General features: G+C 45.6%; 1 non-coding gene across 1 annotated transcript; it reads left to right on the top strand.

Moving 5' to 3' along the window:
• Positions 1-15,092: 15,092 nt before the first annotated feature.
• On the top strand, positions 15,093-15,179 carry TRNASTOP-UCA (transfer RNA opal suppressor (anticodon UCA)). Its single transcript has one exon. It is a non-coding gene; the product is annotated as a tRNA-Sec (tRNA).
• Positions 15,180-15,442: the final 263 nt, after the last annotated feature.

Below are 15,442 nucleotides of genomic sequence, written 5' to 3' on the forward strand. Positions count from 1 at the left end.
TCCCCTAGTTCTGGTTCTGGGCCGCCCCCCCCTTTTTGGAGGCAGTCACCAGGATGGGTTTGAACCAGAGGATTTCAGTATTGTCGGTTCTGGGATGAGATGATGGGCGGCGGTAGCTCAGTCTCCACATCTCCCCAGTCTGAATTGACATCCCTTGGGACCCATTTTTCCTTGGGAGGAGTTCTCCCATCTCTGAAGGAGAAGATCCTTTTCCCAGGATCTTCTGAGGATCCTTCTCCCTCAAATTGGAAGACCTGTACCTCCTCCACAAAGTGGGTCTGTTTGGGTCCTTTGTTTCTCCTACCTCCTCTCTGCTCCTTGGGTGGCAGACTTTCAGGGGTAGGAGATTTTATTTCCGGTTCCTGGTTTTCCAGGGGCTGTTTACAAGTTGGGAAGGAAGCTTCCTCCAAGGCTTTACACCCCCCTTCCCCTTGTGCCTCCTCCCTGGGAACCGGTGGGTTATCGGGGTGCTGCCCCCGTCATTGTTCTGAAGCACCAGGTCCAGAGTTTGGGGCATTCTGCGGTGGCATGCTCATCTGAGGGTTCTGTTGAGCCCTCGGTATGTGACCCAGATCTCGTGCCATATTTTGGACCTGGCGCTCAAGTTGTGAAACCCGCTCAGGCTGATACAGGGCTCTATTTTCTCCCCTGGGCTGATCCCAGGAAGGGTAGCTATCCCCTCTCTGGTAGTACCCCTGGTTGGGAAGATTTTGGTACCCCTCCACCCTTGGCCTCCGCCTCTCCCGGATTAGGTTGTCTGGGCTCAGGGAATTGGGGAAAGAAGGATGGATGATTTTGGGGCTGGAAATTGGGTGGATACCTGGGGAAAAAGTTCTGCCCAGGATTTGGTGAATTTCTGCCCTCCTGGGGGAAGTTAGGAGGGAAGTTCCCCGGGTCAGGTGCTTGGCTGGATCCCCCCCCTTGGGCTGGAGGAGTCCACACATAACCCAGGATTGGTCGGTTTCCCTTGTAGCTGGGATTTACATAGTCAGGGGAGCGGGGGACCCCATTTGTGGGACTACCTCCTCGACTCCCTGTCTGTGACTGGCCCGAGGGCCTTCTGGGCTGTGAATTATTTGGTGCAGGCAGGTTTTTAGGCCCCCCCATCTCCAAATCTAAAACGGGGGCAACCTTTACCTCTGCCACCTTGGCAGCAGTAGGGGTGCTGTTGGTTTTGGGGTTTTTCGGCACGTTATTTTTATTTTCGATAGGCTTCTGCACCTCATAGATCCGGGTAGCCTGTTCAATGACCCAGTCTAAAGATCTTTTCTCATGAAAATCTCTCACAAGCTGGGTCATTATGTATTTGGGTAAGGCATGGAAAAACGTATTGATAAATTCTCTGCTATCCGTGTGCACCCTTCTGGTGGTCTGCGCAAAAGCACGTTTTAATTCTTGCACAAACTCTAGTGGGGCCTGATCCTCCCCACATTGCAAATTGTAGGCTGCCTTGCGAGCCTCTTGAGGATTTCTGTGAACAGAAAAATGTTTCAAGATGGCCGCCTTATAGGTGGACCATCTTAAATGATTTTGGTCCTCCAGCCCCGCAAAGAAACTGGAGTATTCTGTGGAGAATGTCCATTTGACGTACTGGATGCAGCTACTGCTGTCCTTCAAATGGAAAGTCTCCATCATTTGCTCATAGAGCTCCAAGTGTTCCCAAACGGAATACTTGGCGTTCTTATGATAAGGACTGATGACACTCCTGATTGCCTTTATTTGTTTCAATGGGTCCTTAAGCAAGGCCCTTTTTGCCTTATTGGCCTTTTTGGTTCGGGTAACCCTGGTCCATTCATCCTCTGACTCAGAAGCACTGCTCCCAGAGGTGCCCGTCTGATCTTCCAGGTTTTCCCGGATTCTGCGAGCCTGGGAATGGCTGGCAGAATGTGGGGACCTGGTCTCCTGTGTCCTGTGACACTCAGAGGAGTCTTCAGATCCCTCCTTGCTACCAGGATTTGCTGGGTATACCCCCCACTGACCTAACTGTGCAGAGGTTTTCAGGATGCCCTTAATGGGCCTACTCTCCTGGGGTTCCCCACTAAATTGCACTGTGCTTGGGTGCCCATACCCGGATACCCGCCCATCCATTCCTGGGAGGTACTGGCCTATGAGCCCCCTACTTCTAGCTGGATAGTAATCTGCCATCCCCGTGGCCCTGGGCTCATGTGCGCGAGGGGATATGGGGGTGGCAAAGTCCAGGGACTGGGACAGATGAAGGCCTCTGGTACTAGGGCTCCTGAGGTTATGCTCAGGAGTTTCTCTTTCCCAGCGAACCTCATCTCTATCCGCCCCTGCTTCCTGTTGCAATGCAAGAGCCCGTGCTTTCTGTTCCTCAGTTAAGGCCTTACTAGACTCTATCAGTCTCTCCTGCATCGCTACCTGTTGCTGGAGCCTATCATTGTGCTGACAGAGAGCCTCATTTTCTCTCTGTGCCTCCTGATTGGTCCTGGAGTACTGGGCCAGTCTCTGCTGCAGGAGGATTACCTCCTGAGCTGTGTCCCTATTGGCCTGCTCCTTTCTTGCCAGAGCATCCTCCACCCTCCTGGTGTGCTCTAACAAGTTCTGGTGTTCTTTTTGGAGGTCACCCAGTCCCTGGAGGGCTAGGTGATTTTCTTCCATTTTCCTTTTTAAGTGGCAGACTTCCTGGCCTAAGGTATCCCTTTCCTGACTAAGAGCCTGCATCTGTGCCGCCAGGTCATCCCTTTGCCTTTGGAAGGCACCAGCTTTCTGGCGCTCCTGATCAAACTCTGCCTGGGTATCCAGGTCTTTCAGAATCAATGTATTGCTTTCCTCTTTCTCTCTGTCTAATCGAATTTGCAGGGTGGCTACCTGCTCTGTGCATGCCCTGTGGAAGTCCAGTTGTTGCTCCAGCTTTTTCTGGCTCTGCAGAAGGGAGTCCAAACCTTCTTGGTACTCCTTCTGCAAGGCCAGAAATCTGGTATCCTGGTCAGCCTTCTCCTGTTGCAGTCTATACATGTCCTCTTTTATTTTAATGATATACTGCCTACTATCATTTTCTGACTCCTGGCTCCTCTGCAGCCTCTGCTCAGAAGATACCAGGTCAGATTGGGCCTTTTCTAACGCCAGCTGTTGCCTACTTGCCAGATCTTGGCCTTCAGCACATTTGTCCTGCATGGCTCCCATATATGGATACAAATATGCCGCTATCCTAACCATCTTGTCGTGTTCATCTTTAACTTTAGGAGCCATGTTTAATTCACTCAGGGCCACATGTAATGGACCCTGATCTCTCCATGTATCTGACCCTGTTTCAGTGACCTGTTGTGCGATTGCCTGCAGCCAGACCGTTTGGTCCTGATGAGTCCACTCACCTCTCACGACTAGCTTATGTAAGAAGTGCTCTCTGGCTATTTTCATATCTACCAAGGTCGTCATTCTGGAATTTGAGTTCCTTCCTGACTTACAGAAGTTTGTATTTTATTTTGCAAAACAGACCGTTTCCTTAGAGCGTTCCTTTGAGGGGTGCTTTCACAGTGTAAAACAGCATGGTGATCTAACCGGATATGTGTATCTGGTCAGTTGGCACACTGTATTAATCTGCACAAATGGTAAATCTAACCCAGAATATCCCGGACGAGCCCCCACTTTTGTAAGCGATATTCAATCAACACTACAGCCAAGTCAATGCCGAGTCTGGGATGCTGAGAAAAACCCTTATTAATGTATTTCTATGTCTAGTTCAGTACTCTGGATGACCACCCTTGTATAACACCCCCCTCTTAGAATCCCCCTGACCCCACTGAGCCAAGAAGTAGGTTTGCTTTGCAAATTAAAAGGTTTATTTGAGAATTTAAACAATATATATATATATCACACTTTATAATAAATTAATATCTGATAGTACACTTAGACATATGATGTTGATCAACAATGGGTAATCTGGCACTAGCACACTTCTTTACAATCAATGAGGAGTTAGTATAGGATGGATAAAGTAGCAAAAATACTTTTATGATTTCAAGGGAAAAGCAATGAGGAATAAAATGCAGTACAGAAATACTTGATATGATTTTAGCAAAAGATAAGATAATCACTTTTTCTCTGGCAATTCACCCCCCTCCCCTGTGCAATGTAAGAAATGGAAGGAGATGGAAAGAGGAGCACACAGTTCTCAGGAATGCAATCAAATACAATACGAAATTCAGTTCCCCCCCAGCAAGCTTAGAGGAAACAGGTAGGAGTTTGAAACACAGGCCCAAAATGCTTTTTCAATGTGATGGCAATGGATGGGAAAATGTGCCAATGAGTTTAATTCCCTCTAGAGATTCAGGGTGAGTGGGAGATGTGTGTTGGTATTAGTTCAGGCTCACTTTAGCAATGCTCTATGAGTTATTACCAAGTTGCAAACAGATTTTAACAAAGGAAAGAATGGAGCTGCTATTTTAACAAGTGGAGAAATTGAGCCAAAATCGCAAATCGCGGTAAATTCGTGAGTGCGTGAATCGTGATCATGAATCGTGATTGCGGCAAAAGTATAGCAAGTCGATTCTAGGCTTGTTGGAAAGCTTAGATCCTAAGCTTTCAGAGGAAAGTTAAATCTCGTTCCTAGCCCACACGGTTCCAGAGATACGGACGATTAAATAAAGGTAGTTTTACGGATTTAAAGTAAAACTCAAAATTACAGGTGACAGCTTGCAGCTTCAGAATTGACAGGTGACAGTTGTGCAGCTTTACAAATGACAGATGACACGATTTCTAGGAGGCTGTTCTACTTAGGTTAAAATAGTTTGGATTAGAATATTTTAACTAAGAGATTGGTTCTGCACAGTTCTGCTAGGTACTCACAATATAAATTTGAACTAGGCCTCGTCACGGATCTGGTCAACACGTCCGGCTGCGGTTCTGTCTGCTCGGCGGGTCAATCAGGCACCGGTTCTGCTCACAGCGATCTGGGTCAGCTCTGCTCTGTTGGTCTAGCCTCTCTGGATTCAGCGGCCTCTGGTTCTGGATACTGCTCTGCTTTCTGGTCCGGATCAAGTGGATTCTGGATGTAACACTGCTTTCTGGGTACTGGCAAGAGTTCTTGGCAAAAGAATTCAGACAGCTCGCCCGGCTGTGGAATAGTTTGCAATGATTTTGAGGCCTGCTGACAAATACTTTTGCTTGCAGTGGGCCTTCTTGGTTCAAAGTTCTGTAGTCTCTGTTTAGCTTGGAAGTCTAAGTGTTGGATCTCTGGATGTGAAGTCGTCGGTCAGCATGCTCCGCAGCAAATGGAATTGAATCTCTCTACCTGTCCCAGCAGTCTCTTTTTATGTGTTTTGAAAATAGGTGTGTGCCTGGGCCTAGCTAAGCCTGCCCATCTCTACTTGTCATTGGTCCAATTCTCCACTCTCCCATGATTGGGGGAAGGAAATGGATTGTCATGGTGATGAGGTTGGTTTATGGGTAAGGGGATCCTCCCCTGGTCAGTTTGCCCACAAATCTATATTTGATTCATATACATCTTTCCCAGATATACAATTTGTTGAAATTACATGTGCACATTATATATTCCTTATGGTCCATGCGTGTCCGCCTCTGATCATCCTGGGGACTTGCATTCAAAAATGACAACATTTTGCACTTTTTAACTGGTTTTGCAATATCGGACATTTACCCAAAATTACACACATGTGCGCAAGGAGTATGGACATTAATTGATGAAGTGTCAGATTTTTAACATGCAGACATTTGGAGTGAGACCCTATTTTCCGCTAGCAACCCCGCAGAATACACCACAGGGTCCTAACGCCTCTCAAAATGTTCACAGAAAAATCACAAAAATAATAATATTACTTATATAATTCTGACAAGTCCGCACTATGAGTTATCTATCTTTTTAAAATTATGCTCTGGTCAAAAAGGGGGGTGGCTTCCCACATCACATGGTGGAATAACTGGTTTATCCACTTCCCCCAAGCCAGCTTGTTCACAGAGGCACAGCTGCCCCCCAGTTTCTCCCAAGAGGAAGCTATTTTACGACACCCCAATATAACATTTGCCTGAGTCCAGGACAGGCCTTTGTTCAACTCCCTGTAGTCCCCAGCTGCTCCACCCCTAATCTAATCAGAGAGGTGTTAACTCCTTTTGGCCAGGGGCAGAGAGGCTGAGCATCCAGTTTCAATTCCTGTCGGGGGTAGTTGTCAGGCAGAATTCAGTTTCATTAAACCAGGTTTCAGCTAAATGTCACATTTTGTTCCCAGTTTTCTACATTCAAATCAAACTGACAATTTTTACCTATACATTAAATAATTACTCCCTTCAAGTCATTTCAGAATATAGTTTTACATTGTATCCACCTCTTAGCAAGTCTTTCCTTGGTGTGGTTTTGTTTCATTTGTTCAGTTTTACACAAAAGTCTGGTGGTTTTAAAACGCCGGCTTTCTGATAGTTGTGAGTACTGGTAATGCAACCATTTTTGGGATTAAGAAAATGAATTCCCCACAGTTCTGGTTTGCTTTTGGCAATCAGCATTGCCATTCCCAATGGTTTCAGGCTACTGTGTGTGTAGCCCAATGGTGGTTTTAGGCAGTGCCCTCCTGTGCTCACAACATAGGCAAAAATGGGTGGCAGCCTATTCTTCATGTTTTCCCTGTGCACTTTCTGGGGAGTTCTGGCCATCATGATGTTTTCCATGCCAGTACTGCACAGTTTTATTGTATGGCTTGGATGCATGGGTAAAAACATCCCACATATCCTCAGAGATCAATTTAGGATATAGTGACTCACTAGATGTGGACGCATCAGCTTTCCACACAGCTATGTTAGACATGAATTTTGAACAGTTGATTAATAAACCTCATAGAGTGTCCCTGCAGAAGTAGAAGCAAGAGATACGCCGGAAGCAGATGTAGGCTATGGTGACCGGAGTGGAATAGTGCTTTTGCTGTGAGTGACGTTCCGGTGGGGGAACCCGGAGATAGGTCCCAGGCCGCCTCACCCATCCATGCAACAACTACTATCTACATGGAAAGGGTAGAGGAATCTTATTAATGCAGACAACACTGCAATAGTAACGAAGAGGGCACACATCCACATGCCCACAACTGAGCCCTGATGAAGGTGGTTTAGCCAGCCTTAACCACAGAAACCGGTCGGCTGATGAATGACCTGACCTAGAGTATAACAAGATTACACAGAGTCAGAGCATTCGGACTAAGGATCCCCAGATCAATGAACTACCGAGGGTCCAACTTTACCAAATAATTGAAAGAGAAAGATCCACCGAAGAATATTATTCTTATTTTTATAACATTTCTGCACCTGCCCGACAGAGAAAACCTATTAAAGATTTCAGTCTTTTTCATCTAGAAAGCAGCAGACACATGGCCCACACATCGTGGCCCAACATGTGTTTTTAGCATGACACAGTGCACTCACATGTGCTTGAAAGCCAAGCCAGAGACATGTGCTCACCCAAATCTTTTTTAACGAAGAAACTGTGCATTTCCTAAGTGTGACGATCAATGAACCCACCCATTCCAAAGGAAGAACACTGGACTGGATCCTCACCCTTAACTCTCAAATCACTATTGACTCCATCCTCCCTGTGGACTGGTCAGACCACTTCATCATCAGCTTCACACTGGAATATAACACTACTGACAACACCACCCATAAACCTCCTGACTCCTTTGAAAACAGAAACATCAAAAAGCTCTCTGCTTATACCCTCTCCCCAATCCTGAACTCAGCCCTAGCCAGCATAATTCCTAATACTAATAACCCTGCCTACCTAGCAGAATGTTACCAACAAAGCCTGACCCATACCATTAATTCACTCGCCCCTATCATCACCAAAACACAGAAAACAGACAAACGTTCTTGCTTCTGGTTCAATGAGGAACTAGTCTCCCTCAGACATATAAAAAGATCATTAGAGCACCCTCACAGAAAAATCAACACCCTCGAATCAGCAAAGGTGTTTGAAATAGCTAATAAAAATTACAAATCAGCCATGATTGCCCACAAAGCAAATGCTTTCAACCATCGCATCACCAATGCCAATTCCGATATCAAAGAACTGTTCTCCATCCTCAGAGAACTAGAGAACCCCTGAAAAGTCACAGCACCTAACAATGCCAGCAAAGCCTGGTGCACTACTATACAAGATGCCCCAGCCTCAAAAATCTTGATGTTACAAAAAAGAAATGAGAGCAAAAAAACTCTCCTAGCAGAAGAAATACTTCCCACTATAACTTCCATGCCATCCAGTACTATTCCAGGTACTCCTTTCCACTTGACCCCAGTCTCAAACAAAGAAGTGCTAGACACAATAGCCAAACTCAAAGCATCTAATTGCAAAGAAGACCAATTTCCATCTCACCTAGTCAAACTCTGCGTGCCCACCCTATCACCCATCATTACCGAATTTGTCAACGCCTCCTTCAATTCCAACACTGTCCCTATCAGCATCAAAAAAGCATGGGTTACACCCCTCCTAAAGAAACTGACCCTTGATCCCTCAATCCCCACCAACTATCGACCAATTACCACAGTCCCCTTTCTCCTAAAAATAATCGACAAAATAGCATACTCCCAAATACAAAATCACCAAGAACACCACCACCTATTGGGGGACAGACAGTCACGATTCTGCCCCAACCACAGCACAGAGACTGCTCTTCTCGATTTAAAAATCCAAATGGATGCCACCAGAGAAGCAGGTAAAATCTGCCTACTAATGCTACTACATCTTTCGGCGGCCTTTGACCTGGTTGACCATGACAAACTCTGTGCCACACTAGCTAATAACTTTAACCTGTCCAATGATGCCACCAACTGGATCAAATCTTTCCTAGCGGACAGGACGTCAAGAGTGTCCATCGGCAAAGAATCAGCAGACCCCATTCCAGTTTCTTTAGGCATCCCGCAAGGTTCATGTCTACCTCCCACTCTATTTAACACCTACAGAAAGCTACTCTTTGCAGCCCTGGATGCCATGGGTGTCATCTAAACGAATTCTGCAGATGACACCCAGATCCTCATCCCACTATCAGGCAACCACGAGCAAGACTCACTGCTCATCAACAATATATACTCATTAATCCAAAACTGGATGGCCAATAATAGCTTATGTCTCAATGATGACAAAACAGAGCTACTTATATTAGGCTCATCCTCCGAAATTGACTCACTACAGCCTGCCTACACATCTTTCATCATAGATGGCACTACTATTCCAGTGCTGACACAAGTCAAGACACTTGGGGTCTACCTTGATGCCACTCTAACAATGTCTAAACAAATCAGCACTCTAGCCTCCTCCACATCCTAAACTCATCTCTCTTAGCCGTAAATTCCTCACAGCTGATAACTACATTACCTTAGCAAGAGCACTTATACTTTAAAAACTCCACAACTCGATTACTGCAATATCCTATTCCTTGGCACCTCCAATACTAACATAGCCAAACTCCAATTTATGCAAAACAAAGCCCTCCAAGCAGCACTAGGCATAAAAAAATCTGAACACATATCCAACATCAGGAGAGACAACCACTGGCTCCCTATCAAAGCTAGGATACTCTTCAAAACCATAAGTATCACTAAAAAATGCATCACCAATAAAGCTCCCAAATACCTCATCAATATAGTCATGAAGAAAAAACCCACCAGACTCCTCAGATGCAACAATAACGCAAACCTCGAAATCCCATGATACAAAAGAGAAAAAGCAGGGGGCAGTAGCTTTAAAGTCCTCACACCCAGACATTGGAACACCCTACCTATTAACATTAAGAATGAAACATCCTTCCCCCAATTCAAAAAAATCATTGAAAACTTAGCTTTTCAACCAATACTAATGCTAACCATGACCCACACCTGACTATTCCCCCCTACCAACTGTATATTTAATGTATGTGATCTCATTTGTGCTTTATTGTTTTCTTGTAAAAAAAATATTAAGATTGTTGCTCACACTGTCTGTAACTACGCTGTGATACCCCCGGGTCTGGGTGCATAACAAATGTTATCAATAAATAAATAAAATAGGCGGGTTCAGTTTACAAACATATGACTGGCCCACTGGAGTTTTCTATGGTCTCATCACCCTTTACCCATGTCAAATTCAATGCTCCCTTCTCACCCCATCAAGGAAATGCGCTGGTCTCTTGTGTTTTATCAAAGTCACTGAGCTAACCTCCCCCTGCCCTAATGGGCCTCAGTGGTCTGAGGTGCCGGCCTCAACCTGGTGGCTATTTAGCAACAGAGCGGTCCAATGGCACCTTCTGGCCAGTGTTATACTTTCTTCCTCTGGAGGACGTCCACAAACTACAAACTGTCATCTGTTGGTCTAGCTTCAGCTCATAGCAAAAATAATTGCACTCCTCCCCCATCTCTGTTGTGCTGGGAACGCCGCCGGCATAGAAGACGATTAATAGCTTTTACTATTGATTAACAATAATAATGTGCTAATACGTTTTCTGATGATAAACAGCACACTCACCTTTTTCTGAGATAAACACAGCAAATTTTTATGAAGATGAACAGAAAAAAGGCACCTTCACCTTTCCAAATGATAAACTGTACTTTCCCTCCCCTACTCCTCCCAATAATAAACTGTATGAGCATACCCTCAGTGGTGGAAATAGAAAAAAAAGTGAAGGGTATAGCACAAGGGCCGAGATGGGGGTGGAGTTTGGAGGAGGGGGCGGAGCTGGCTGGTGAACTCCACTCAAAGGAAATGTACAAAAAATAGTTTAAAAATGGTGCAATTTCTTTCATGCTACTTCTTTCCAAACTCCACGCTGTACAATTTCACTTTAAATCACTTCCATGGCAGTGGTGCACCCAAAATACTCTTGGTAATGCTGTGATTTTACTACGTACTACGTTAAGGGATCCATAGACACGCTCTACAGTAGAAGGCTAGCAGGGTAGCTCAGCAGGTTGAGAGACTGTTGCTGAGATGTTATATATTAATATCTGCTTGTTAATCGTATTACTTTTGCTTTTTCCTTATAAAAACAAGTGCTATACAATGTGTTTGGCCAGTGCATGGGTTGGGCTGGTAGCTTTCTTATATACAAGGCACAGGTGGGGCTATTCCTGCCCCTGTAGTGAAAATCAAAAGTTAGAACTCATAGTTTAATTTCCTAATAACTGCTGTCAGAAAAACAAAGCATGTATTTGTGATTAAAAAGTTTGACAAGCATATAACATCTTCATAAATAACCTGTGATTTAACACAAAGGAAGGGACACAAAAATTACAGCGTATTTGTGTGGTAATCCGAAAAAAGGAAACACTTTTCAAAGAAAACTAGCGAATGCAAGGTTAAGCCGCATTTTTGAGTTTGGAAATTAGTGTAAGATGCACATTTGGAAAACAATACTGTGCCCAGCTTGTAGAAAGCCTGCTTATAACAGTGATGGCCCCCACCCCAGTGATAGTCATGGCTCATTGATTCCCGTGATGCCCCTTTCAGGCCAGAAGAAACAAAACAGGCTAGGGAAATAGACCCTGCAAACGCGCAAATGACAGCTGAGCGAAGGAGCACAGAGCAGATTAGATCACCAAGCCCCCAGCTTCCCTCGGCGAACCTGGGGGCATGGTAAAGCCTTGTCAGGGCTGAGGCAGGCTGCGTCCCGAGATCTGGGCAGCCATATGATGCCGGCTCTCGGACTTGGCAAGACGATGCCCATTGACCAGCGCTGCATACCCTTGCCTGGTCTGTTGTTCAACAACGTTAATATCCATGATGAACTGTATTAATGCACTCGTATTCTCTCTAACTTTGTTAAATGGTGTTGGTGTGTTCTGACTCTTTCTGATAATAAACTATATGAGTGCAAACATACCTTTCTGATGCTAAACTCTATGGGTGACACCATACATTCATAGTCCTTTAAGTGCAAAGGCGTGCATCTGTGTCCAATTTGTATAGAGATGTGTAATAGGTTCTATGTCATGTTTTCGATTTTTGTAGGTCACCTAACCAAAAGACCGATTTTTTTTGGCTGATTTTAGGTGGCCTACAAAAATAGAAAAAATGACATTTCTTTGACCCCCAACCACCCACCACCCTTCCCACCCTCTCTTGCACCATTTGCTAAAAGTTGGGGGTTTCACCCCTGAAAACCTTCTGTCATCCCCCACCGCCTCCCTCCCCTCCAAAGACTCCCCCCACCATTACACACACAAAAACACACACAAACACGTACACCCAACACACACACAAACACACACGCACAGATGAATTTACCTGTACTCCCTCGTGGCCACTTCTGGGTCCTGGCGTGCCTGTCAGCCCCTGCGCGCGCTTGTGTGCATTGGAGGAACTGACAGTTCGATTTAGAAAGACTGCTCTGTGCCGTCACAGAGCGGTCTTTCTAAATGTTTTTTTTTTTCTTTTTTCAAAACGGTCGTTGGACCTAATATAGAACAATAGCCCAGCACTTAAGGGCTATTGATGGTTGCATTGGAGCGCACTTACAATGTTGTATGGTGTAGACAAAGAAAGTGCCATTACACTCTCTGGTGCTCGAGATCTCAGCTGTACCATTACTTCTGCTAACAACACGTGCAAAACGTATGTACATACTACACTCATGCTTACCAACAACATCACATTTGGGAAACACACATCCCTTCCCTCTCATCCCAATTGTGTTTCCTCTCTGTTTGTGGTCATTCTGTCTAGTTGTCTAGTTTCTCTTTCCTATCACCTCCTTCTCAAACCTCCACAGAGTAAGGGCTGGCGACACCCTGGCAGGATCACAATTAGGGTGGCCAACTGTCCCGGATTTTGCGGGATTGTCCCGCAATTAGGGACTTCGTCCCGCCGTTTGCAGAGTGGCTGTGCGGGACGCAGGTTGTCCCGGCTTTCCGTCAGGATAACTTGCCTCCAGTACAGCCACTCTGCAAACTGAAGTGGCCATTTACACAGCATGGCACTGCCGCCTGCTGCTTTCTTTCCCCATGGCTCTACAGCTCGAGCTGTAACGCTCGACACCTGGCTTAATTGAAATGCTAATGCTTTGTTCCTGGGGTCCTGATGGTCATGTTTGAAGTTAAAAAAACGTGACCATCACCTCCCAAGGACAAAACATTTGCATTTCAAGTAAGCGCCATAAAAAAAATGTAAATTAAAAAGGGGCGGGCCAAACCTGAATGACGTTGTGACATCATCGCCGCCTTGTGGGCAAGTGTCCCGCGAAATACTGTTAAAGAGTTTGCCACCCTAATCACAATTGGAAACTTCTGCGCCGTAAGAGCGCTACAGTGGTGACTGGGCGCAGTATAAATATTGGATAGCATAAGATACCTTTCTCATGATACATTTTAAACCTTACATTTCCCCCGGAAGTAGATAGAAGGTAGAAACCGAAGGAGTGCCGGCCAGAACACATGAACACCCAGGGCTCAAGCTGAGGGTACACGCGGATGGACGGAGTGCCACCACTTTTACCAGCAGTCCCAGAGGGCACCTTGATTTGCTCATTCCTGGTGACACCCCAATTAATTTTTATAATGAGTCCCCCACTTTTTATTGTTTAGGACTTGAGCCCTATGACCCCTCTCTAGCAATAGTCCTCATGCAGCCCTTTAAGTGGGATAAGAAACAGAAGGGGGCGTGGCAATGAATCACAAAACAATATCCGAGGGCAGAGCCCAAGGGGTGTCTGGCGAGGCTGCAGAATCCCAAGAAGACGAGCCACCTTTCCCAGACCTACAGCCGTGTAACTAAAGGACTGGCCTAACAGATGCAGTCGAGTTTCCATGCCGCAAATGAAGAGAGAGGAACATCTATTTTAATTCATGTGCTGTCAAAAAAATATACAAAAATAAAGATATTCACATCAGCACCGGCTCAAGGTGCACTCAGAGGGAGCGGCCGCACAAAGGCTCAGCCACGGCGCACGGAGCTTCACTCCAGCTCAGTGTCATGTAAACAGGGCTTATTAAAGAATCATGGCGCTGTTTGAATGACACTGAGCTGGAGGGAAGGGCCCTTAAACACACTTTACAAGAACAGCCGGGGGCTCAGTTCTCTGTTCGGCTAATGCTTGTTCTAGTATCACGGATCAACAGAACTGAGCCCCGTGCTGTTCTTCATTTGTGGGGGTGGTGGGCGCCAAATCTCGCACAGGGCACTGGAAGACCTGGGGCTGGCAGTGATTCACATGTTCTATTCAAAGCACATCAAAACAGGTTAATGATTAAGTGGTTCTAAATAGGGCTGATAGCGACATCTATTGGGAAGTAGCAGTATTGTCACTCATGTTCTTTTAATTTTCTTTAGCGCTCTAGCTAAGGAGCGGGGGTAGGTAGATTGTGTCACCATATATTTAAGGGGCCCAGACCCTGCAAGACAGCAACGGGAGTACCAATGGTGCCATGCGAGGAGAGCGGGGAAAATTAGGTATTCAATGGCTTGAGAAATCTCGTCTAGCGTAACTGATTTAAAATACAATGGGGCTGATTCATGGAATGATTTGCGCCGAAAAACGGGGATTTGTGTGCCATTCTGCCCGCAAATCCCTGTTTAACAAGCGGGGAGTTGCGGGCAGAATGGCGCACAAATCCCCATCTTTCGGCGCAAATAATTCCCTGAATCAGCCCCAATATGTCCGAAAGCACGCTTGGAAATGCTCATGCGATTTCCGCCCGTCTAGGCGCGGAAAAGCGACACGTTCGTGATAAATGACATGTGCTGCAAGTCGTGACATTGCAGTGCCCCCATTGCCTCTGGATTCGCCTGCATTACTGGCTGGTGAGCACAACGGGCACTAATTGGCTGTTATTATCACATGGCTCAGAAGATGATCATTTTCATAGTTCGTCTCGTAACCTTGCCATCGTTTCGGAATTTCGCACTTGCTTAGAGCTTCCTAAACTTGGCTTGTATTTTTAGAGTTCTCCGATCTTTACTTGCATTGTAAAAGAGGAAGGCAGCTATTACTGTTTACCCAGAAGCATACGCTAGAGGCATCATTAGTCTTGAATTCAGGAACCCTAAGGTAATCAATAACAGAGGCGCTCCCAGATCCCTTAAGAGAGCAAGAGAGATCCTTTCTAAGAACTCCTTTCTCACCCTATTAGAGAAAGACACTCGTTTTATGTGTTATAGATATGACCGTGTGCCTGCACGGGTTAGCCTCAGTGGTCTGGGTTGCAAGCTTCAAACCTGTAGCTGTTTAATGACAGAGTGGTTAAATGCCACTTTTGGGGCGGATTTTTATCTTTCTGAGAACAAAATCACAATGTAAAATTGTTATGGTTCCGCCCACGGACACACACACATTTCTGTGCTCTTCAATTTTTAGGTAACTCTTCCTAATGGTATAGTGTACCTCCGTCTAATGATACACAATATTAGAACCCTGGGCGGGTGAATAACCCTTTCCCATTGGTCAATTTGGTGGCTATACGAGCCATTATGGGCTCAGAGTTTTCTTATAGCCCAGAGTTTTTGTATAGCCTGCAAATTTGGCCT

The sequence above is a fragment of the Ambystoma mexicanum genome, chromosome 13 (assembly GCF_040938575.1).
Source record: "Ambystoma mexicanum isolate Mex_15411 chromosome 13, UKY_AmexF1_1, whole genome shotgun sequence".
Taxonomy (NCBI): Eukaryota; Metazoa; Chordata; class Amphibia; order Caudata; family Ambystomatidae; genus Ambystoma; species Ambystoma mexicanum.